Source organism: Kogia breviceps, chromosome 15 (assembly GCF_026419965.1).
Source record: "Kogia breviceps isolate mKogBre1 chromosome 15, mKogBre1 haplotype 1, whole genome shotgun sequence".
In the NCBI taxonomy this organism is placed as follows: Eukaryota; Metazoa; Chordata; class Mammalia; order Artiodactyla; family Physeteridae; genus Kogia; species Kogia breviceps.
Window position 1 is genome coordinate 51,190,461 of NC_081324.1, and position 25,061 is coordinate 51,215,521.

General features: G+C 42.8%; 1 long non-coding RNA gene across 5 annotated transcripts in view; it reads left to right on the forward strand.

Annotated features, from left to right (window-relative positions):
• Positions 1-25,061, forward strand: part of LOC131742711 (uncharacterized) — a 587,718-nt gene that overhangs the window by 70,078 nt on the left and 492,579 nt on the right. The gene's annotated exons all lie outside the window — the stretch shown is intronic.

The window sequence follows — 25,061 nt, forward strand, 5'->3', positions numbered from 1 at the left end:
ATTCTTGACTTCCTCCTGGGGGAATCAGAGATGTGTCTGCAGATGGTTACTGTTCATGGAGTAGTAGAAATGTACCCTCCTTTCCTGAGCCACGTGGCAATCTGTTATCTACCTGTCTGCAGCAGTACGATCGGTCGGCGATCACTGTTCAGCAACAGCTGAAGAGGCATGCAGGAAAGAACACTTTCATTTAGATTCTGACTTAAAAAGGAAAACGTAGATCTCAGGTTTGAGCCAGGGAGTTAATGTCTAATGGAAAGTCTTCTCCCAGCCTCAGCGTAATCAGTGTTTCTTTGGAGAAGGGTTAGGCAGGGGTGTAAGAAATCACCGAAAGTTCTCTATTTCTCCTTGTCATTAAATCCTCTGAGGCCAGCGTCCGGCGTTTGCCCTGGGAGCCGGGTCAGATCACCAGCGGGATGTGCATGCCTCCTGCAGACGTAAAGGGCCTCTCTGTATCTTCCCCCCAGGGTCCCGGCTGTGAGGTCTGAGCCACAGCCAGTGCGCTCTCCCACTTCCTCCTGCGCTGGCCCGTGGTGTGAGAGTGTATTTCTCCATGTGGATGTGCGTGTGATTCCCTGAGCTGGATGAGGGTGGCCTCGTCCAGGCAGGGCTCCGAGTGCCTCAGACCCTTGTGATGCTCATGTGCCACACTTACACTTCCGTTGAGCACTCTCAGGCAATGTAAAAAGAAGGAGGAAATCATCAAAGCATAGCCCTGGGCATCTTCACCCATCGGCAAAAACCCCCTGATTTAAGAGGTATTCCAGTTACTACGCTGTCAACTGTACACCTCTGCTGTACTCAGCCCTGCCAAAGGGGGCGCTAGAGGGCGGCGCTGCCCATTTCCTGTACTGCTTATCACCCCAGCAGTCTCCACCTTGGCAGCTACAGTTTCTTCTAGAAGCCTGAAGTTCCAGTTTCCAGGTTTCCCACCCCGGCACTCGCTTCAGAGACACCAGCACCAGCCCGGCCCCTCCTCTGGCTCCAGGTTCTACTAACGCCCACCCCTGGGTGGAAGCTGCTTCCTGTGCGACCTTGTGTTCTTGCCTGACCTTTTTGCACTTCAAAACCTGCTTAACCAATTCTCATTTTACATGACCGTCAAAACAACTACTAGTATGATTTCTCACCGGCAGAGCGACTCTTTCAATAATTCAATCCACTAACATTCATGGAAGGCAGTTCTGGGTGAGGCTCTTTGCTGATGCTGTGGTTAAAAGATAAACAAAATGCATCTCTGTCTTTGAGGAAATCATTGCTGAACAATGATAACAATGGTCTGTATAGAACTCTAGCTTTGATGAACAACAAAAAACCCACAAAGGATTAGAATTAACACATCATTTAAAGAAAGAAGAAAGATCTAGTTGAAAAATGGGCCAAGGGTATAAACTGGTAATTCACAGAAGAAATAATAAAAATGGTCAAATTTATATAAACTGGTGCTCAACCTCATTTTTTTTTTTTTTTTTTTACAGTTGGGTATCTTTAAATTTTTTCTCCTTCAACTGTACATTAGATAGTGAATATATTTTTTTAACATCTTTATTGGAGTATAATTGCTTTACAATGTTGTGTCAACCTCACTTTAATGGAGGAAATTCAAATTCGTTCAGTATAGTCATACACAGCTGGAGGGAATATGGGTGTGAGTACAGCCACTTAAGAGGTCACTTTTTATAACCCAACACCCCAGAGTTCTACTGTTAATAGCTACCCCAGAGAGAAACTTAAACCATGTGCTAAAGGAAGCAAGTACAAGGATCTTCTTCGTTGTAATGTTATTTGTAACAGTGAAAAATTCAAAACAACAGAAATATTCATAAAAGGAGGAATGGCTAAATAAAAAGTTGTGCACCCCTTTTATGGAAGACCATGCTGCAGTTTTCTAAAATGAGGTGAACCTAATCGTACTGACATAAAAGATTGTCTAAGCTGTATTGTTAAGTGAAACAATAGATACATCACTTATGTTAAAACACATACACACAGATATCTTTTCTATTGTCAACTCCTAGACGGAAAGCCTGGAAGCATATATAGTATATTGCTAATAGTGACTATTTTTAGAGAGAGGACTAAGATCGGGGGCATTGGAGAGGGGAACAATCAAAGGGCACAGAAACAAGCCAAAATAAAACCTGCTAATTTGTATATCAGTCTTTTACATAAAATGTCACTTACTCCTTACATTAACCTTACAGTGGAAGCATCATTTCCACTACAAATGACGGAACCACAGCTAAGAGATGCCAAGCAACTTTTGCAAAGTCATGCAACTGGTAGACAGAGAAGTCCCTGGGCCTGATGCCTTATTCCCAGGCTCCAAAAGGAATCAGCGGTTAGATTAATTGGAATCTGACATCTTTGTCACTTCTTTTAATTATTTCTTACTGTTTAAAGTGAAAGACACTTTGAGGTACCTCAGACAGTCTCCTGTCTGTCAGAGTAAGAGGGAGGGGAAAGGAGAAAATTTGCAAGTGATCAGAAGATATACTGATGTTTAAGATTCTCTTACCTTTCATTTTCCAGGTGGGGTCTTAGACACCTCAAGGTCAGGCGTCAAAGGACCAGAGCATCTGCACCCCAGCTCTCTCACTGCCAGGGTCTCCCACCAGATTGGAAGCTGGGGTGGGGTACAAAACTCTGTCCCTAGGTCTCAGGAGGGGCAGGGAAGAGGGGAGAGTGGGAACAACGACTGAGCTTTGACTAGATGCCAGTCCCATTCCCCCAGTGGCCACGAGCTGCAGAGCCCCTGGTGGGCGTTTAGGGAGGGCCCCTCGAGTCCTGGGCCTCACCTTCTGCAAGAACTCTGATTGAGTCTTACGACAGCTTCAAATGAGGTGAGGCATACAGTTGTACTTAGCAAGTGCATGTGCTGAAACCATTGATTTGTTAAATGTGAACAAAATATATCACATTTTTGGTAACTTTGGGAATTTTCTTCCTCCTACTGTGCCTCTACTTCCCCTTTCTCCCTCGTTTCCATTATATCTCTCTCTCTTCTCTCCCTCATCCTCTCCCTCTCTCTCCCTACACTTTCCCTCCCTCCTTCATTCAAGGAGAGGGCCTAGTAGCTGGCCTTTCCTCTAATTTCATACCAAGTTTGATAGAGGTTTCTTAATGTAGCCTCTATTGGCAGTACAGTTGCTATTTCAAACACTAAAAAAAATAGTTATAAGTGTATGATGGATAATATTTTGCGATAATTGAGGTTTCTCTTTCTCCAGGCTTTCTTGTACCCATTGACCTTTTCCTACCACTGGGGACACAGGGGTAGGATCCTAAATGCACTACCCTCAGGAGAGAGCTGACAAAGAGACAGTCTTAGCTCAGAATTCTAAAGTAGGTAAAATAAAATAGGTGGACAGCAAGGGGAAAAGTCTTGAAAGCCAAGGCTTCTGTTGTTAAGAGCTGAGTTTTTAAGACAGAGAAGGATTTTAAATTCTGAAAGTTTGGCTTTGACCATCAATAGCCAGTGACCTTAACATCCAGGGGTGTGCCTGAGCGGGCCTGCACCCGTTCCTGAGGACCGACTGTGGACGTGTCTTCTCAACTCCACGTTCAGTAGCTTGAAATCAACTGTGGTAGCAGTGTGTTCACCGTAGAAGTTGACAAACACTACAAACCAGGGGTTTTTTCCTAGAGAGTCTGTTGTTGAGATTTTGGGAGGAGGGGGACTAGGAGAAAAGAGCACAGGTGAACTGCCAGGTAGACCGTTCCTGGGCTGAAGTCGGGGTGCAGAAAAATTTCCAGGTAGGGCTGGGGCTAAGAGGCCAAGGTATTGCATCTCACTTCCCACCTGCAACTCTGTGAGAAGGTAGCAGCCTACACTGAGTGCTGTCTGTGAAAATGGGCAGAAATGACAGCAGAGCGGGTCTAGGTGTAAAGACGACCTGAGAGAGCTGGTCTCCCTGTCCCCCACCCCCTGTGCCTCCCTCAACTCTGTTGAGGCCAAGGAGTCCAGAGAGACTTCCTGTTGGACAGCAGGATGGGGCAGAGATCAGCTCAGAGTCTCAGAGTGCATGAGCCAGTGGGGTCACGGACCTTCTCTTGGGCTTACTAACTTTTTCCACCAGTTCCTCCTGTGCTATGCTTTTCTCACTGATGAAATCCCATTAAATGGGCAGCCACCCCAAGGATCTCACTTAAGATACATCCTGTAGAGTTTCCCCCTCTCTGAGTGTTGAGTTCATTAAAATGCTGTATTGAGTATCAGAAAATTAGGAAGAAAATGCCCCAGAAGTCTGTCTGCTGTGGGTTTCCTCATAGCTCTGACAGACATGGATTCCTGTGGCCTCCTTTTAAACATAAGCCACCACTATGTTAAAAAAAAGAAAAAAGAGGGGGAAGATTGGCAAAAACCGTGGAAAATGGCAGCTGAAAAGTTTTGTGCTGATGGATGGAAAAAGGGAAAGGGGAAAATGTGGAGGACAATGAGAGTAAAAGAAACAGGGAAATAGAAACAAACAAATGACAACAATACCAAAGAGAGCCACAGAGGAAACATGGAGAAGAAAATGGATTCTGTGAGAAATACTGTATAGAGAATGCTGCACCAGAAAGTAGCAAGATCGTGGACGCACAAAGAAAATAAAGAAGGAAAAACCGAGAGAGACGTCATGAGTTCCAGTGTGACCAGGACCCCTAGGTTCCTTGCTTCCTGGGATTGCAATAGAGGTGGGGAGCTCTTCCATGGCTCCTTAATTCCCGTCAAGAAACAAGGTGTTTCATGGTTTGCCAAACCTGGCAGGTACTGGCCTGTGAGAGCCGATTGCTAAATTTTCAGGAATTTTGTTAAACACAGTTATTTAAAAAATTAAATTATATAAACCTACAACTAACTATATTTAAAACATGTAATACTAAAAACTCATCACATTCTGATAATTTTAGTATGTTTTACTGTCTGTGTATCTATCAATCTATGTCTATTATGTGGAAATACTATACAGTGGTTGTCACTGCATACACCTCCCCAACCCCACCTTTAAGTGACTTCACATTGGTGGATTGAAATCAGCCACAGTGGGAGTATTTACGCCATGCAGATCAGCAAATGCTACAAATCGAGGCTTAAAAATACTGCCTTATTGATTGGCTAGGTGTAACAACCATGTAACAACATGGTGGAGACAATAATAATGTAGATTAAGCTTAGAAGTGCATTGTGCCTGTGGCTGTTACATTGTGAATAACATATGAAAACGAGGACATGTTCTTCCAGTATTCAAAAACCTTCATCTGGGGCTTCCCTGGTGGCGCAGTGGTTGAGAGTCCGCCTGCCGATGCAGGGGACATGGGTTTGTGCCCTGGTCCGGGAAGATCCCACATGCCGCGGAGCGGCTGGGCCCGTGAGCCATGGCCACTGAGCCTGCACATTGGAGCCTGTGCTCTGCAACGGGAGAGGCCACAGCAGTGAGAGGCCTGCATACCACAAAAAAACCACACAAAAAAACCTTCATCTGATTCATAAAAAAAAAAAATTGCTCACATCATTAATGAATGAATATTTTCTTCATTTCCCTTTTGTCTTATTACATGAAAATATCAACCAACATTCATGGCAGAACTGTATTTGTTCATCACTTGTAACCATTGTTGGCTGCAGACACAAGAGTTTGGCAAGTCAATGAAATTATTCCGTGAAAATCAATTGCTATGTGGAATTTAAAATAAAGAGTGTTGTATGTTTTATTATTAGTAGTAGAAGTAATAGTAAATTGGTTGACTCACATCCTTTATATCAGTAAAAGTTATAATAAACTTATATACCAATCTTTCCTCACAAGTGTTTTTTGTTCTTGTTGGAGAGCCAGTTGTTAAACATTTACCAGCACATCACTGGCTAGTTTAGCCACTAACCATTGCCTCACTTAGCGATGATGACACCCAGAGGCCTTCCTTTAGAAAAAGACCCAGAGGCAGTGAAAAACACGGATATATTCTCCTACCTTTTTAAAAAATTGTGGCCAAATATACATAACATAAAATTTACCATTTTTTCTTTTTCTATGATATATTTTTCTTGTGGAAATTGGAATATGTAGGTATTTATAATGAGGAATACTATTATTTTCTATTTTTAATTTTTGGTTTTAATTTTTAATTTTTATTTTTTAAGCTAAATTTTCTTTTTTTAAAAAATTGAAGTACATTTGACATACAATGTTATGTTGGTTTCAGGTGTACAACATAATGATTCAACATTTGTATACAATGCAAAATGATCACCACCATAAGGCTAGTAACCATCTGTCACCACACAAAGTAACAATTTTTTCTTCTTTTTCTTTGTTAATATTTATTTATTTATTTAGCTGCGCCTAGTCTTAGTTATGGCACGCAGGATCTTCCTTATGACATGTGGGATCTTTTGTTGTGGCATGAGGGATCTACTTCCTGGACCAGGAATCGAACCCAGGCACCCTGCATTGGAAGCACAGAGTCCTAACCACTGGACCACCAGGGAAGTCCCTTTAACCATCCTTAAGTGTGTGGTTCAGTGGCATTAAGTACATTCACATTATTGCACAACCATCACCATCCATCTCCAGAACATTTCATCATGCCAAACTGAAATTCTCTACCCGTTAAGCAATTGTGTATTCTCCACTTTCCCAGCCCCGGATAACCTCTATTCTACTTTTTGTTTCTGCAAATTTAACTACTCTCTGTAACTTTTACGAGTGGAATCATTACAATATTTGTTCTTTTGTGTCTGGCTTATTTCACTTAGCATGATGTCTTCAAGGTTCATCCATGTTGTAGCATGTATCAGAATTGCCTTCCTTTTTATGGCTTAGTAATCTATTGTATGTATATATGGCATTTTAAAAATTGAAGTATAGTTGATTTATAATATTGTGTTAGTTTCAGGTGCACAGCAAGGTGATTCAGTTATATATATATATATATATATATATATATATATACACACACACACACACACACACATACACACACACACACATATATGCACACATATATATTTCAGATTATTTTCCATTATAGGTTATTACAAGATATTGAATATAGTTCCCTGTGCTATACAATAAATCCTTGTTGCTCATATATTTTATATGTAGTAGTTTGTGTCTGTTAATCTCATACTCCTAATTTCAACCCCACCCCCCCACTTTCCCCTTTGGTAACCATAAATTTATTTTCTACGTCTGTTTCTGTTTTGCGTATAGATTCATTTGTATTATTTTTAGATTCTGCATATAAGTGATATCATTTAATATTTGTTTTTCTCTGTCTGACTTACTTCACTTAAGTATAATATTCTCTAGGTCCATCATTGTTGCTGCAAATGGCAATATTTCATTCTTTTTAATGGCCGAGTAATATTCCATTTTCTATAGACACCACATCTTTTTTTTTAACATCTTTATTGGAGTATAATTGCTTTACAGTGTTGGGTTAGTTTCTGCTGTATAACAAAGTGAATCAGCTATATGCATATGTATATCCCCATATCCCCTCCCTCTTACATCTCCCTCCCACCCTCCCTATTCTACACCTCTAGGTGGACACAAAGCACCGAGCTGATCTCCCTGTGCGATGCAGCTGCTTCCCATTAGCTATCTATTTTACATTTGGTAATGTATATATGTCAATGCTACTCTTTGTCCCAACTTACCCTTCCCCCTCCCCATGTCCTCATGTCCATTCTCTACGTCTGTGTCTTTATTCCTGTCCTGCCCCTAGGTTTATTAGAACCATTTTTTTCTTTTAGATTCCGCATATATGTATTGGCATACAGTATTTGTTTTTCTCTTTCTGACTTACTTCACTCTGTATGACAGATCTCTAGGTCCATCCACCACACTACAGATAACTCAATTTCATTTCTTTTTATGGCTGAATAATATTCCATTGTATATATGTGCCACATCTTCTTTATCCATTCATCTCTCAATGGACACTTAGGTTGTTTCCATATCCTGGCTATTGTAAGTAGTGCTGCAATGAACATTGTGGTACATGTCTCTTTTTGAATTATGGTTTTCTCAGGGTATATGCTCAGTAGTGGGATTGTTGGGCCGTGTTGTAGTTCTGTTTTTAGTTTTTTAAGGAACTTCCATACTGTTCTCCATAGTGGCTGTTATCAACTTACATTCCCACCAACAGTGAAAGAGGGTTCCCTTTTCTCCACACCCTCTCCAGCATTTATTGTAGACTTTTTGCTGATGGCCATTCTGACTGGTGGGAGGTGATACCTCATTGTAGTTTTGATTTGCATTTCTCTAATGATTAGTGATGTTGAGCATCCTTTCATGTGTTTGTTGGCAATCTGTATATTTTCTTTGGATAAATGTCTGTTTAAGTCTTCCACCCATTTTTGTATTGGGTTGTTTGTTTTTTTGATATTGAGCTGCATGAGCTGCTTGTATATTTTGGAGATTAATCCTTTGTCAGTTGCTTCATTTGCAAATATTTTCTCCCATTCTGAGGGTTGTCTTTTCATCTTGTTTATGATTTCCTTTGCTGTGCAAAAGCTTTTAAGTTTCATTAGGTCCCATTTGTTTATTTTTGTTTTTATTTCCATTTCTCTAGGAGGTGTGTCAAAAAGAATCTTGCTTGACTTATGTCCTAGTTTTCTGCCTATGTTTTCCTCTAAGAGTTTTATAGTGTCTGGCCTTACATTTAGGTCTTTAATCCATTTTGAGTTTACTTTTGTGGGTGGTAGCTTTGTAGTATAGTCTGAAGTCAGAGAGCCTGATTCCTCCAGCTCCGTTTTTCTTTCTCAAGATTGTTTTGGCTATTCAGGGTCTTTTGTGTTTCCATACAAATTGTGCAGTTTTTTGTTCTAGTTCTGTGAAAAATGGCATTGGTAGTTTGATAGGCATTGAAATAAATCTGCAGATTGCTTTAGGTAGTATAGTCATTATCACAATATTGATTCTTCCAATCCAAGAACATAGTATATCTCTCCATCTGTTGGTATCATCTTTAATTTCTTTCATCAGTGTCTTATAGGTTCCTGCATACATGTCTTTTGTCTCCTTAGGTAGGTTTATTCCTAGGTATTTTATTCTTTTTGTTGCAGTGGTAAGTGGGAATGTTTCCTTAATTTCTCTTTCAGATTTTTCATCATTAGTGTATAGGAATGCAAGAGATTTCTGTGCATTAATTTTGTATCCTGCTACTCTACCAAATTCATTGATTAGCTCTAGTAGTTTTCTGGTAGCATCTTAGGGTTCTCTAAAGATTCATGTATCATTTCATCTGCAAATAGTGACAGTTTTACTTCTTTTCTGATTTGGATTCGTTTTATTTCTTTTTCTTCTCTGATTGCTATGGCTAAAACTTCCAAAGCTATGTTGAATAATAGTGGTGAGAGTGGGCAACCTTGTCCTATTCCTGATCTTAGTGGAAATGGTTTCAGTGTTTCACCATTGAAAATGATGTTGGCTGTGGGTTTGTCATATATGGCCTTTATCATGTTGAGATAGGTTCCCTCTATGCCTACTTTCTGGACAGTGTTTATCATAAATGGGTGTTGAATTTTTTCAAAAGCTTTTTCTGCATCTATTGAGATGATCATATTTTTGATCAAGGTTTTTATCCTTCAGTTTGTTAATATGGTGTATCACATTGATTGATTTGCATATATTGAAGAATCCTTGCATTCCTGGGATAAACCCCACTTGATCATGGTGTATGATCCTTCTAATGTGCTGTTGGATTCTGTTTGCTAGTATTTTGTTGAGGATTTTTGCATCTATGTTCAGCAGTGATATCAGCCTGTATTCTTTTTTTTGTGATCTCTTTGTCTGGTTTTGGTATCAGGGTGATGGTGGCCTCACAGAATGAGTTTGGGAGCGTTCCTCCCTCTGCTATATTTTGGAAGATTTTGAGAAGGATAGGTGTTAGCTCTTCTCTAAATGTTTGACGGAATTCGCCTGTGAAGCCATCTGTTCCTGGGCTTTTGTTTGTTGGAATATTTTTAATCACAGTCTCAATTTCAGTGCTTGTGATTGGTCTGTTTATATTTTCTATTTCTTCCTGGTTCAGTCTCAGAAGGTTGTGCTTTTCTAAGAATCTGTCCATTTCTTCCAGGTTGTCCACTTTATTGGCATATAGGTGCTTGCAGTAATCTCCCATGATCCTTTGTATTTCTGCAGTGACAGTTGTTACTTCTCCTTTTTCATTTCTAATTCTGTTAATTTGAGTCTTCTCCCTTTTTTTCTTGATGAGTCTGGCTAATGGTTTATCAATTTTGTTTATCTTTTCAAAGAACCAGTTTTTAGTTTTATTCATCTTTGTTATTGTTTCTTTCATTCCTTTTTCATTTATTTCTGATCTGATCTTTATGATTTCTTTCCTTCTGCTAACTTTGGGTTTTGTTGTTGTTGTTGTTGTTCTTTCTCTAATTGCTTTAGGTGTAAGGTTAGGTTGTTTGTTTGAGATGTGTCTTGTTTCTTGAGGTAGGATTGTATCGCTCTAAAGTTACCTCTTAGAACTGCTTTTGCTGCATCCCATAGCTTTTGGGTCGTCATGTTTTCATTGTCATTTGGTTCTAGGTACTTTTTGATTTCCTCTTTGATTTCTTCAGTGATCTCTTTGTTTTTTAGTAGTGTATTGTTTAGCCTCCATGTGTTTGTATTTTTTACAGATTTTTTGCCAGTAATTGATATCTAGTCTCATAGCATTGTGGTCAGAAAAGATACTTGATACGATTTCAATTTTCTTAAATTTACCAAGGCTTGATTTGTGACCCAAGATATAGTCTATCCTGGAGAATGTTCCATGAGCACTTGAGAAGAAAGTGTATTCTGTTTTTTTTTGGATGGAATGTCCTATAAATATCAATTAAGTCCATCTTGTTTTATGTGTCATTTAAAACTTGTGTTTCCCTATTTATTTTCATTTTGGATGATCTGTCCATTGGTGAAAGAGGGGTGTTAAAGTTCCCTACTATTGCTGTGTTACTGTCGATTTCCCCCTTTATGGCTGTTAGCATTTGCCCTATGTATTGAGGTGCTCCCATGTGGTGCATAAATATTTACAAGTGTTATATCTTTTTCTTGGATTGATCCCTTGATCATTATGTAGTGTCCTTCTTTGTCTCTTGTAACAGTCTTTATTTTAAAGTCTATTTTGTCTGATATGAGAATTGCTACTCCAGCTTTCTTTTGATTTCCACTTGCATGGAATATCTTTTCGCCATCCCCTCACTTTCAGTCTGTATGTGTCCCTAGGTCTGAAGTGGGTCTTTTGCAGACAGCATATGTATAGGTCTTGTTTTTGTGTCCATTTAGCCAGTGTGTGTCTTTTGGTTGGAGCATTTAATCTGTTTACATTTAAGGTAATTATCAATATGTATGTTCCTATCACCATTTTCTTAATTGTTTTGGGTTTGTTTTTGTATATCTTTTCCTTCTCTTGTGTTTCCTGCCTAGAGAATTTCTTTTAGCATTTGTTGTAAAGCTTCTTTGGTGGTGCTGTATTCTCTTAACTTTTGCTTCTTTGTAAAGGTTTTAATTTCTCCATCGAATCTGAATGAGATACTTGCTGGGTAGAGTAATCTTGGTTGTAGGTTTTTCTCGTTCATCACTTTAAATATTTCCTGCCACTCCCTTCTGGCTTGCAGAGTTTCTGCTGAAAATTCAGCTGTTAACCTTATGGGGATTGCCTTGTATGTTATTTGTTGCTTTTCCTTTCTGCTTTTAATAATTTTTTCTTTGTATTTAATTTTTGATAGTTTGATTAACATGTGTCTTGACGTGTTTCTCTTTGGGTTTATTCTGTATGGTACTCCCTGTGCTTCCTGGAGTTGACTGACTATTTCCTTTCCCATGTTAGGGAAGTTTTCCACTGTAATCTCTTCAAATATTTTCTCAGACCCTTTCTTTTTCTCTTCTTCTCCTGGGACCCCTATAATTCAAATGTTCGTGCGTTTAATGTTGTCCCACAGGTTTCTGAGACTGTCCTCAAGTCTTTTCATTCTTTTTTCTTTATTCTGCTCCCTTGCAGTTATTTCCACAATTTTATCTTCCAGCTCACTTATCTGTTCTTCTGCCTCAGTTATTCTGTTATTGATTCCTTCTAGAATATTTTTAATTTCAGTAATTGTGTTGTTTATCACTGTTTGCTCTTTAGTTCTTCTAGATCCTTGTTAAATGTTTCTTGTATTTTCTCCATTCTGTTTCTGAGATTTTGGATCATCTTCACTATCATTACTCTGAATTCTTACTCAGATACATTGCCTATTTCATCTTAATTTATTTGGTCTTGTAGGTTTTAACCTTGCTCCTTCATCTGTAACAAATTTTTTTGTCGTTTCTTTTTTTCCTTTTTGATGGGTGGTGCTGTATTCCTGTCAACCTTACTGGTTGTTTGGTCTGAGACATCCAGCACTGGAGTTTGCAGGCAGTTGGATAGAGCTGGGTCGTGGTGCTGAGATGAGGACTGCTGGGAGACCTCATTCTGATTGATAGTCCCTGAGGTCTAAGGTTCTCTCTTAATCCAGCAGTTTGGACTTGGAGCTCCCACCACAGGAGCTTGGGCCTGACCTCTGTTCTGAGAACCAAGATCCCACAAGCTTCGTGGCATGGTAAAAAAAAAGAAGAAAGAAAGAAAAAAAAGCAGTACAATATCAAAGAATAAAAAACAAAATAAAATTAGAAAGATAAAATATATATTAGGAAAAATAAAACTATAATTGAAACAACTGCAGCAAGGTTAAATAAAACCACAACAGAAAAAAAAATTTAAAAGGTGGTGGGGGTGTGGCCTAGGTGGGGCGACGTTCAAGTGTGGGGCGGGGCCTCTGCTTAGGACCTGCGCAGAAGGGGAGCAGCAGCGCGTGGAAAGGAGGGCCTCTGGAGTGTGGAGTTCTGGAGTTTGGAGGTAGGGCGCAGAGTGAGGGTGTGTGGGTGGGGTTTAGGCCCCGATCGTTGGAGGGGGTCTCAGAGGGGTTCTCCGAGTGTAGAGGTGGGGCCCTGGGTGGGGGTGTAGGGGCGGGGCTTGGACTCTGTGTGGCTGGAGGGAGGCTCCAAGGGCAGAGGATTAGGCCCAGGAGCCCAACAGGCTTCCCGGTGCCTAAGTGGACAGGGAAAGCGCTGGTCGCATTCCCTTCCGTTCCTTCGCACCCTCCCTCACTGTCTCCCCCAGGGTCTTCCCCTTTGCCACTGGACCCCTAACTGTGGGTGGGTCCCGCTGGGTGTAGGAGCTCCTCCCCTCCCCCAGCCACCCCTCAGACGTGCAGGTCCCAGAGGTCCGGCCTTTACTTCTGCTCCCCCTTCCCTCCCCCCAACTCCCTCAGGATCCACATGGCTGAAGGGGGCCTAGATGGGCAGAGGAGCAGGCCTGGGATCTTATCAGGCTTCTGGGGGCCCAAGTGGGCAGGGGAAACCTGGCCACACTCCCTTTTGATCCTCTGCCCTCCCAATGGTTTTCCAATTTCCCCTTTCGAGCGTGGGATCCCTTCCCCTCCCCCAGCCGCCCCTCGGATGCCAGTCCCGTCCCGCTTCCACTTCTCCTCCCCTCCTCACTCCCCCCTACACCCCACGTCCTACCCAGTCACTGGGAGTTCCTCCCATCCCCTTAGGTGTCCGTGGTCCCCCACCAGTGCCTGGTAGGTGCCCTTGTTGTGCAGAGATGTGAATTTCGTGTCTTCCTAGTACGCCATCTTGACTCCGCCCTACACCACATCTTAACCCAATCTTCTGTTGATGGACCCTGGGTTGTTTCCATGTCTTGGCTATTGTAAATAGTGCTGCTGTGAACATTGGGGTGCATGTATTTTTTCAAATTAAAGTTTTGATCTTTTCTGGATATATACCCAGGAATGCGATTACTGGATCATGTGATAACTCTATTTTTAGTTTTTTTAAGGAACCTCCATGCTGTTTTCCATAGTGGTTGCCCCAAATTACATTCCCACCTACAGTTATACCCCACATTTTGTTTATCTGTTCATCCATCTGGGGACAATTGGGTTGTTTCCACCTTTTTTTGGCTGCTGTGAATATGCTGCTATAAACATGGGTGTATAAGTAACTGTTCTTTCCTTCCTTTTCATGGATGTCTTGAATTCTGGAGTCCCTGAAGGGCAGATGAGAGCTGGATGGGTCAACATGGGGGCCCTAGGACCATCTCATCTCTTGTCCTCCCTAAATGCTTGCTGGCTGTTTCTGCCCCCTCTTCTCAAGTGAGGGGCTGTGTGCTTTGGGAACAGTACCCAGTGGCTGTTGATGCGTGACACCCCCTAATGCCTTCGCCAATGGCTGGGTTAGGTTCACTGTGAACTGTCCCCACAATGGGAACCAACATGCCCCCCCCCTCCACGGCCACCCTGAAACTGTTGGCGGAAACCACGGACGGGTGGAGGTGTGGTGAGCAAAAGGTCTTTGATGTTGTGAGAGGCAAGTGGCCTCAAGGGATGAGAGGAGCAGCCAAGGGCTTGGCCCCTCTTCAGCGTCAGGAAATGCCAATGACACTGACTGACCAGTGCTATGTGTATCTAAATAAACTTTTTTTAAAAATGCTGGAAATAATCCATCCCAATTTGTGCCTGGTTGGTGACAATGCCATCGGCCTTTTCTCAGATGGAACAAATTATTTGCTATTAAAAATTCAGTTAAAAATAACGTATCCAATCAATGTGTTTCACTGTCAGCTTATGCTTTAAAAGGAACTGAAGAGAAAATGGAAATGGAAAGTTTTGTCTTTCTTCTCTGACGGAGAAAACAGACATGTTCAGTTCCTCTGAGCAAGTGGTAGAGCCGTGTTCAGCAGGGCAAGGTCAGTGCGATGAGTCTTTTCATGAGACATGAAAGGATGTGCAGACAGTGGAATCAAAGCTTGAAATGAAGAGCACTTCCACATAAATTTTTAAAGTCTTTTGTTAGGCTTAGAAAAGCTTTCCAAGTTGTGGAGTGCTGGCCGGTGCTGATAAGTTAAGAGCCTTGATAAGGTAGGTAGGGGCAGAGGACTGAAATGTTGGGATTGCTGACTAAGGTCGAATAATACACAGCAGCCACCTTCCTCCACACCGCCTGCTCTCCAATTCCTATCCTCCAGCCCCCCCCCCCCCCAGGTTAGAGGCATTTGCAGTCCATTCCTTAATTCTTGCCCAGACACCCCTGGCCACGTGACTCTCTGGAAACTGAGTCTGTTCTGGGCCCAGTATCTATAGACTGAGCCAGTAATCAGCCTGGGTAACCCTCTCAGTCGTGCCCAGGTGGTCCTCAAGACCATCACTGTGGAACAGCCAGGTGCTATAGGTGGAAACAAGCCCCTTCAGTCCATGTCTTCACCTGAAGCAGCTCATACTGGGCTTGGCATCCTTTTGCTCGAAAAAATGCATATGAATCAGCAGAGGTGTGTGTGTGTGTGTGTGTGTGTGTGTGTGTGTGTGAATGAATGTGTGAATGTGTGTGAATCTGTATCGTGTGTGTGTGTGTGTGTGTGTGAATGTGTGAATGTGTGTGAATCTGTATCCCCAGAAGGCAAGCGTCTAGGGAGCCAATGTGCTTTGTTGTTTTCTGACCCTATCTTAAAAACTGGTACTTACCAGGTGGGCATAAACAACCCTTAGCACCTCTGAAATTTCTGTGGGGTAAAGCTAACTTCCACTTAAATAAATTTTGCCAGATGGGCTTTATGGACAAAAGTAAGCGGATTTCCACTTCAATACAAACCATTTTCAACAGTTAAAAAAAAAATCCAAACAGAAAATGGGCAAAAGATATGAAGAGATGTTTCTGAATACAGATGATATACAGATGGCAAATAAGCACATGAAAAGATGTTCAGCATCATTAGTCTGTAAGGAAATGCAAATTAAAACCACAATAATGAGATATCACTACGTATCTATCAGAATGCCTAAAATAAAAAATAGTGACAACAATTTGGTGTTTGGTGTTGCTGGCAAGGATGTATAGAAACTGATCACTCATACACGGCTGCTGAGAATGTAAAAGCTACGGCCATTCTGGAAAACAGTTTGGCAGTTTCTTATAAAATGAATCATGCTATTACCATACAATCCAGTAATGACACTCTTGGGCATTTTCCCAGAGAAATGAAAATTTTTGTTCACACAAAAATCAGTATGTGAGTGTTCATAGCAGCTTTATTTGTAATAGCCCCAAACTGGAAACAGCCCAGATGTTGTTCAACAGAATAAACAAACTGCGGTCCATCCACACTGTGGAACAGCAGTCAGCAATAACAAGGAGTGAAGTATTGATGCATGCAACAATTTGGATGAATAATGCTGAGTGAAAAAAAGCCAATCCCCAAATGTGACATGCTGTATGATTCTATTTATGTAACACTTTTGAAATGAGAAAAGCTTAGAAATGGAAAACAGTTGTCAGGTGACTGTGGTGGATACCTGAGCATGTGATAAAATTGTATAGAACTAAACACACACACAAAAGTGTATAGATGAAACTGGGGAGATCTAAGATGGGTGGATGGTATTGAAGACGGTATCCTGGCTGTGATATTGAGCTATAGTTTTGCAAGATCTTACCACTGTGGAAACTGGGTGAAGTGTTCATGAGATCTCTGTATTATTTCTCACAACTGCATGTGAATCCACACTTATATCAGTAAAATTTTATTTTTTAAAATTTAATTTTTTTTGCCACACTGTGTGGCATGTGGGATCTTAGTTCCCCGACCAGGGATTGAACCCGGCCCCCTGCATTGGAAGTATGGAGTCTTAACCACTGGACCCACCAGAGAAGTCCCCCAAATTTTCATTAAAAGAACATGAATCATAGCACAACATTTTCTTTAAAAAGCATAAGTTCAGGAAAACTCCGGGCCAAACTTTCAATTCTCTTATGGGATGCCACACGTCAGATCACCCTCTTCCTATACATCAGCTTGGATGTACTCACCTGCATATTTTTTCCCCCTAAAGCAGATTTTTTTTCCCTTTCTAGTCCCACCACCTTCCCTCCACCCAATCCTAGAGTAGACATTATTTTTTATATAATTTTTATTTTATTCTATTTTTAAAATATTTATTTATCTATTTATTTATTTTGGCTGCTCCAGGTCTTAGTTGCAGCACATGGGATCTTTGTTGTGGCATGTGGACTCCTAGTTGTGGCATGTGGGATCTAATTCCATGACCAGGGATCAAACCTGGGCCCCCTGCATTGGGAGCATGGAGTCTTGCCCACTGGACCACCAGGGAAGTCCCTAGAGTAGACGCTGTGTTCTTTGCAGGTTGGTGAACTAATCTGTAGCTCATGTGACCCTGAGACTTGCAGCCCTTAATGGCCCTCCAGCTCCTAAAATCTCATATGAAGAGATTTCCTTTCTTGGAGGTCTTGAAATTGTCTAGCAGATGATCCTCAAAGCATTACAAAGATTATGACTTTAGACCTACTAAAAGAGAAGTCTTACATACTGGAAAGAAAATCTTTTTATAGGAAAGAAACTAAATTTTAAAAAGTTTTTTTTTTTTAGTTCCTACTATGTGCCAGACATGAGGCATATTACTTTGCTTTGTTTCATGTTCTTAACAAGCCTATGAGGGAGGAATAGTTTTGCTATCTTACATGTGTAAAAAACTGTGCACCAGCCATATGGTCCTCACCTGATCACATAGCTCATTAGTAGCAGAGTCGTGACTGGGACCTCAGCTGATTCGACCCAAAGTCCCCACCAGACCTGTAGTTCTCGAACTTGTTGGTGTCAGGACTCCTTTTTTTTTTTTTTTTTTTTTTTTTTTTTTTTTTTTTTTTTTGGCCTCTCACCGCTGTGGCCTCTCCCGCTGCGGAGCACAGGCTCCGGACGCGCAGGCCCAGCGGCCATGGCTCACGGGCCCAGCCGCTCCGCGGCATGTGGGATCTTCCCGGACCGGGGCACGAACCCGTGTCCCCTGCATCGGCAGGCGGACTCTCAACAACTGCGCCACCAGGGAAGCCCAGGACTCCTTTTAACTTACTTAAAAATTATGCTTTGGTTAATGTGGATTATATTGATTGATATTTACCATATTAGAAATTAAAAGTGATATATTTTAAATACTTATTAATTCCTCTAAAAATAACAAAAATAAACCCATTTTGATGTAAAATATAAATTTTTCATGAAAAATAACTATATATCTCTAAAAAATAAACTTAGTGAAAAGAGATGTTTCAAATCTCTTTAATGTTTGGCTTAGCAGAGGATAGTTGGATTCTCATGTCTGCTTATGCATTAATTTGTGATATATTGTTTTGGTGAGGTATAGGAAGAAAATGAGGTCTCACACAGTTTTTTAAATAGATTTTCCAGATAATTTTGGATATTAGTCTTTGATGCTATATCAGTACTTGACAAGTGGTAGTTTCTTAAAGGTCAGTTACAGTGAGGAATCTGAAACCATATCAATGAATTTTTTTGTACCCTGTTGTATTAAAATCCATAGGTCTGTCTTGCAGTTTGGTTCTTTTACCCATGCATGGTTCATAACAAATCATTGGTCATTTGAAAAATACTCATTCAGCTGAGGTATTTAGATCTTTTTTTATCTATACTGAAACGTGTTTCAGTATAGATAAAAAAGGTCACATTCATCTACACCATTACCGACCTCATCAGAAAAGTCTTTTTTTTTTTTTTTTTTTTTTTTTTTTTTTTTTGCGGTACGCGGGCCTCTCACTGTTGTGGCCTCTCCCACTGTGGAGCACAGGCTCCGGACGCACAGGCTCAGCGGCCATGGCTCACGGGCCCAGCCGCTCTGCGGCATGTAGGATCTTCCTGGACGGGGGCACGAACCCGTGTCACGAACCCGTGTCCCCTGCATCGGCAGGCAGACTCTCAACCACTGCGCCACCAGGGAAGCCCCAGAAAAGTCTTTAAGTAGCAGTACCGGCTTTCCAAAATTTTAATTTTTACTTGAAAGCTCAAATTTTAGCAAATGGCAACAAATATGGACATTTGTTTTCCTTGCAGTGACAGGCTTACTTCATTAATTTTTGCAAAAATGTCTGCCAAGTAATCAAGTCTGAATAATCATATTTGTTATTCCTTCTTTTGAAATGGCATTCCATGCATTGAGGATGGTTCAGCTTGCAACTCAACTGTACAAGTGCTTTTCCTCAAGACAACCATCCCTATACAGAATATTGAAAAGATATTAATATTTAATAAAATTAATATATTTTTTTACTGCTTCAGAAAGGACATTCTTAAGTGGGAATGGCTTTTCTCCTTGCCAGTGCCTAGCAGTGAGGAATACAGTGAAGAATACTGCCTGGACTGTGTTAAGGCACCTACCTACCTAGCACCAGTTTTGTGCTCTCAGTGAAAATGCCAGTACAGAGGAAAAGGCAGATGATGTTAGTATTGTTATGAAAAGGACATCAAAGGACCCCCTAGGGGCTATGGACCATACCATATCATACCTCTACCAGTTGAAGTAGAACGTCTCAGACTTTTTTTTTTTTTTTTTTTTTTTTCCCGGTATGCGGGCCTCTCACTGCTGTGGCCTCTCCCATTGCGGAGCACAGGCTCCGGACGCGCAGGCTCAGCGGCCATGGCTCACGGGCCCAGCCGCTCTGCGGCATGTGGGATCTTCCCGGACCGGGACACGAACCCGTGTCCCCTGCATCGGCAGGCAGATTCTCAACCACTGCGCCACCAGGGAAGCCCTCAGATTTTGTTTTTTAGCATCAAACCTGCCAGCGTTGGTGCAGCAACACGGACAGCTGAGGCATATTTATTCAAAAGTCCCCTTAGATGTGCACGATTTCCACCCAGACGAAATATCAAAACCAGGAGCCAACAGGAACCATCATGAAACATTCTCTTCAGTATCTTGTTCCCAATATCCCAGGTGCTCTGGGCTTCCTGCTGCCCAAGGCCACACAAGAGGGGCCCCTGTTGTGCGGTGTAGCTTTAAAGAACAGGTATGGAAAGAGCAAGCCTGCCACCACCATTGCTGTGCTCACTGCATGGAAATACAACTCTAGGATCCCAAAGGAACAAACTCTGGGATGCCCAGCAGACTCCACTCTGCTGACTTTCCTGGGCAATGGCTGAGCTCTCTGCTCTGGAGTACATTGTACCTTGGACTCTTCTCTTCAACATTTCACTTTCCAGAAAACCCATCCCCAAGACCCTGTTCTCCTTTTCCAACTTGGCGGCTGGTTACCTGAGAAATGACTTGCTGCACAGGTGAGAATGACCATTAAAGTGTTCAGTGTTGTGGGTAGGCGTGTTCACCTTTGAACAGGAGCCTCCTGGAGTTCTGTAGGAAACTTGACCGTGAAGAAATAATTCTGTGATGAGGAGCATTTCGTTAGGATCACAGGCAAATGGGGGTGGTTCTGGAGCCCCTGAAGTTACATCAGGGGTCTCCTCAGCTGAGAGCAAGTCAGAGGAATTGGACGATAAAATGGTTGGAGAAGGAAGACAAAATCTACACAGCAGTGGTTTATCTCCTTGTGAGACGAAGGCTGTACGTTTTTATTTCAGTCTCTAATGAATGAAAAACATGCAATGTTTACGTTGTCAAAGGACAAATAGAACCATGCTGTACATCCTCATTTACACAGCTGATTTCATGGGTGATCCCATCTCTAACATTTCCACACTGTTCTCCTTTGCAGGTGTTTGGACGTTACTTAAGTACGTCATGGTTTTGTAGTTTGGCGGGAGGTCTCCTCGACATGCTTCCCACTGTAGTTTTCTTGATTAAGGAGGCTTTCAGCTATTTTCTAAGCAGGGAGAGAGGGTGGGGTGTGCTGGGAGCGTATAGATAATTCAGCAGCTGTGTCAGGTTGACCTGGCTAGCCCTCTTGTCTGGAATGAATGGGGTGCCCAGGAAAGTAAGTTGGGGTACAGGTTGTGCTACCCAGCAAACACCTTGTCCCTGAAATGCACACTCACGAGCTGAGCTATCAGCCTTCTGTGTGCTGCATCTGCAGACAGGCAACCGGGCTTCTCTTTCAAGCCCTGAATTATAAAACAAGGTGGTGCACGTTTTGGAAAATCCCTTTGTGGGTGTTCTTCTCAAAGCACTAATTTGGTCTTTTGGTTTTCATCTGCGAGTGGGAAGGCTTTTCCACTTCTGCCTCTAGTCTCTGCTGACTTCAGTATGAGCACAGAAGGTCAATTAATATCTATGGAATAAAACGTACAGAATTAAATTCACTTTTGAAAAATGACAGCGTTTGAAATGACTCTATGGCCTAGAAGTGACAGCTGCTCTGTATCCCTCCTCCAGAGTTTGAACGTTTAGGGAGTAGGGAGGATCCAGGGGCTTAGAAAGAGTACTGGGGTCATGGAGCCTCCTATGTGCAGTTTTCCTTCGAGAGCCCGACGTAAGCACCCATGTGTGCCCTATGGGCTGTGACTTCCCTGGCCTCTCCTACCGGGTAATTCTCTTCTCCTTGCAGCTCCCACCACTGCCTGAGATACCCGTCCTGTTCTACCGCCTGTATATGACCCTTGCCCTTTATGAGCCCCTCTCTCCCACCTTACTCCCCCCAGGTCTCTCTCTAAATCCCACCTAGTTGTTAAGGCTCAGCTCACATTCTGACTTCTCCAAGAGGCTTTCTTTCTGATTCATCACCACCATCTCTGCAATCCTGACAATAATGATAACAGCTATCAGTAAGTGAACAGTTACTATATACCAGGCTCTGTAATAAGTTCCTGTAGCATCTCGTTCAATCCCCACAATAACCTTGTTACTTGAAGGTACAGAAAGCTTGGAGAATTTGAGTGCACTGGCCATGTCATACCCTAAGTGACAGAGCTGGAATTCCTGCCCTGACTTGCCTGGCTCTGAAGGCCATGCGTTTAACTGTTCTCCAGTCTGCCGTCCTGAAAGGGGTTAATCATCTAATTGTGAGAAGCTGATGAAGCTAGCTGATGAAGGTCATATTGTCCAATCCTCTCATTTTACAGGTGAGGACCCTAAAGCCCCCAAATGCAAAGAGACTTGCACACCACTTGAAGTGGTGGCAGAGCCTAGCAAGTACCAGTTTTTCTGGTTCTCAATCTCACTTATCCTTTTCATTCAACAAACATGTATTAAATCCTTCCGCATTTAAGGCACTGTGTTGTGCCCTAAGTATCTTTACTGCTGCACATTCTCTGGGTGCCCGTTTTGCAAGCTTAATGAATCCATACCCAAAGCTGCCTTAAGATGGGGACTGGGTAAGCCCCTGCCTCCTCTTAGTGTGGCTCTGTGTAGAAGCGCCATGCACCTCTGAGGCCCCAACATGGAACTCTCATCATTGGCCTGTCCCACACTCAGAGCAGCTGCATAGGGGAGGGTGTTTGGTTACAGGGTAATGTGAAAAGTGCAGAAAGGCCCGGTTTATGAAAATGATTCAGTGCTGCTCCAGTAACTGTTTCAAGAACAAGCATTAGAAAACAGGAAGCATGACTCCTAGTTTTGCCAACTAAGTCTAATCCAATTCCAAAAGATGTGTCTCTCTTTTGCTGTCGTTTGTGTATATATATATATAGAAGTCACCAAGCTTGTCCTCTTAGGTGTCTCCCATCCTGGCACCATGTGTGGCTTTATTATTATTAATTTCATGGGCAGATTTGGCTGAGGATCCTTGGAGATGCCCGAAAAACCCTTTCAAATGAGCTGACAGGACTTGGGGGGACACAGTGAGGTCCTGTTTGAGAACTTGAAAGGAAAGGAAATGCAGTTGTTCCTTGAGAGTTAAACGGTAATGTCAACACACACTAGGGGCAGAGTAAGGGTAGACATGCACGTGGATGTAATGGAACAAGGCTGGCGACCGGATCAGCAGCATGAGACTGCAACTTATGTTGTCACCTTCCACTCAAACAAGGGTGACTGACCAGACTGCACACAAACAGCCCTTTTGAAAACTGCGTCTACTGGGGAACTCTGCTCTGCAGGACCCTGTTGTGCATCACATTCTCGTGCAGCCTGCGGTGATCTAGAGAGGCCAGACATCGTCCTGTAGGGAGCCTGGCTCTTGGGCTGTGAAGCTTTTATGCTTCATGGTTGGGAAGCACCCGCAAAGCTCAGTCTGCCCCAGGTAGACCACCTTCCACTCCCAACATCCCCCCTTCCTAACACAAACTTCGTGACAGGTAAGGCCAAGAAGGAGGCTATACCTACCACTGATTGGCCATCTGCTCTTAAAGACCATCAGGATTCCTGCCAACATGCCCTAAAACCCAGTACCTCGGTTACTAGAAGCCCAAACTGCAATCAACCCTCCTCACCCAGATGCTTCTATGAGTACAGATTCATATAACCCGAATCTACCTCAAGCTTCCAGATCTCTTCTTGTTTCTATCTACAGTCAAACCTTGGTAATCTCATGCAGGTCAGTTGCTTCAAGTAACACCTAGAAGTTGGACTCCCAAATTGGTATCACCTACTTGGCCTCTCCCCTGAACTTCAGAGTCACATATTCAGTTCTCTGCCTCATGCTAAGCATCTTAATCTTGGAATTAAGATTGAAAGCCTGCTAAGCATCTTAATCTTAATGGGTCCAAAGCGAATTCCTGTTGCTCCACTGCAAATCTGCTTCTTCCTAGTTCACCTAGCTGCACAAGCCAAAAACTCTGGAGTGATCCCTCACTCTTCATTTTCCCTTAGACCCTTTAAAATTACCCAGTGAATCCTGCTGATGCTTGACCTTCAAATAACCAGCTCCACTGCTACCCTCTCAAACCACCATCGTTCGCAGGACAGCTGTAGTAATCTACGACTCTGTTCCCACCTCGGCCCCCCTATTATCTCAACCCTTTCTCACATCAGCTTGAATAATCCTTTTAAAACAGGCCAGGTCAAATCCCATCTCCTTCCCTTATGGTTCCCCATATCACTTAGCCTAAAACCCAGTCCTTTCTGGGCACAAGGCACTACATCATCTTGGCCTTGCCTTTCTTTCTGACCACACCTCCCACCAGATTCCCTGGTTTGCTGCGCTCCAGATGCAGACTCAGCATGCTAACAACATGCTCCTACCTCATGGCCTTTAAGTTGCTGTTCTGTTTGTCAAGCTCTTCCTCAGATATTCCTGAGCTCACCTCCTCACTTCCTTCTTTATTTTTTTATTTTTATTTTTTTTGCTTTATGCGGGCCTGTCACTCTTGTGGCTTCTCCCATTGCGGAGCACAGGCTCCGGATGCACAGGCTCAGTGGCCATGGCTCACGGGCCCAGCCACAACGAGGCACGTGGGATCCTCCCGGACCGGGGCACGAACCCATGTCTCCTGCATCGGCAGGCGGACTCTCAACCATTGCGCCACCAGGGAAGCCCCTCACTTCCTTCTTATCTTCTCAGTAAGGCCTTCCCTGACAGCCCCTATCAAAACAGACCCTGTTCCTACATCATAGCCTGCCAAGCCTTTCAACTAAGAGTCTGGTAGGTAGTTAGTTAATCTGGTAAGTTAGTTAGTTTCAACTAAGAGTCAGGGTGAGTCCTGAGCATCTCTTTAGCACGAACAATAGTCTGTCGAAAACTGTTAAAAAAAATTTTTTTTTATTGTGGTAAAATATACATAAAATGTACCATTTGGGGCTTCCCTGGTGGCGCGGTGGTTGAGAGTCCGCCTGCCGATGCAGGGGAGGCGGGTTCGTGCCCCCGTCCGGGAAGATCCCACATGCCGCGGAGCGGCTGGGCCCGTGAGCCATGGCCGCTGAGCCTGTGCGTCCGGAGCCTGTGCTCCGCAACGGGAGAGGCTGCAGCAGTGGGAGGCCCGCGTACCGCAAAAAAAAAAAAAAAAAATGTACCATTTTAACCATTTTCTTAAGGTTTTTGGCATAGCTTTTTAGCCTCCATCACGTGTAACTTCAACATTTGACTAACATCTTTTTTTTTTTTTTTTTTTGTCGTACGCGGGCCTCTCACTGTTGTGGCCTCTCCCGTTGCGGAGCACAGGCTCCAGACGCGCAGGCTCAGTGGCCAGTTCTGTCGCTGCAGCCTTGGGAGACTCCCAGTGGTTCTGTCAGGCTCTCCCCTTCCTGGAAGTGACCCTTTGGTTGGTGAGGCCTGGATTTCTCAGCCTCCTTCCCCAGTGAAATACCGTTAGCAGAATTCAGCTCACCTGTTGGCGTCTTCTCTCTCTCTCTCTCTCTCTCT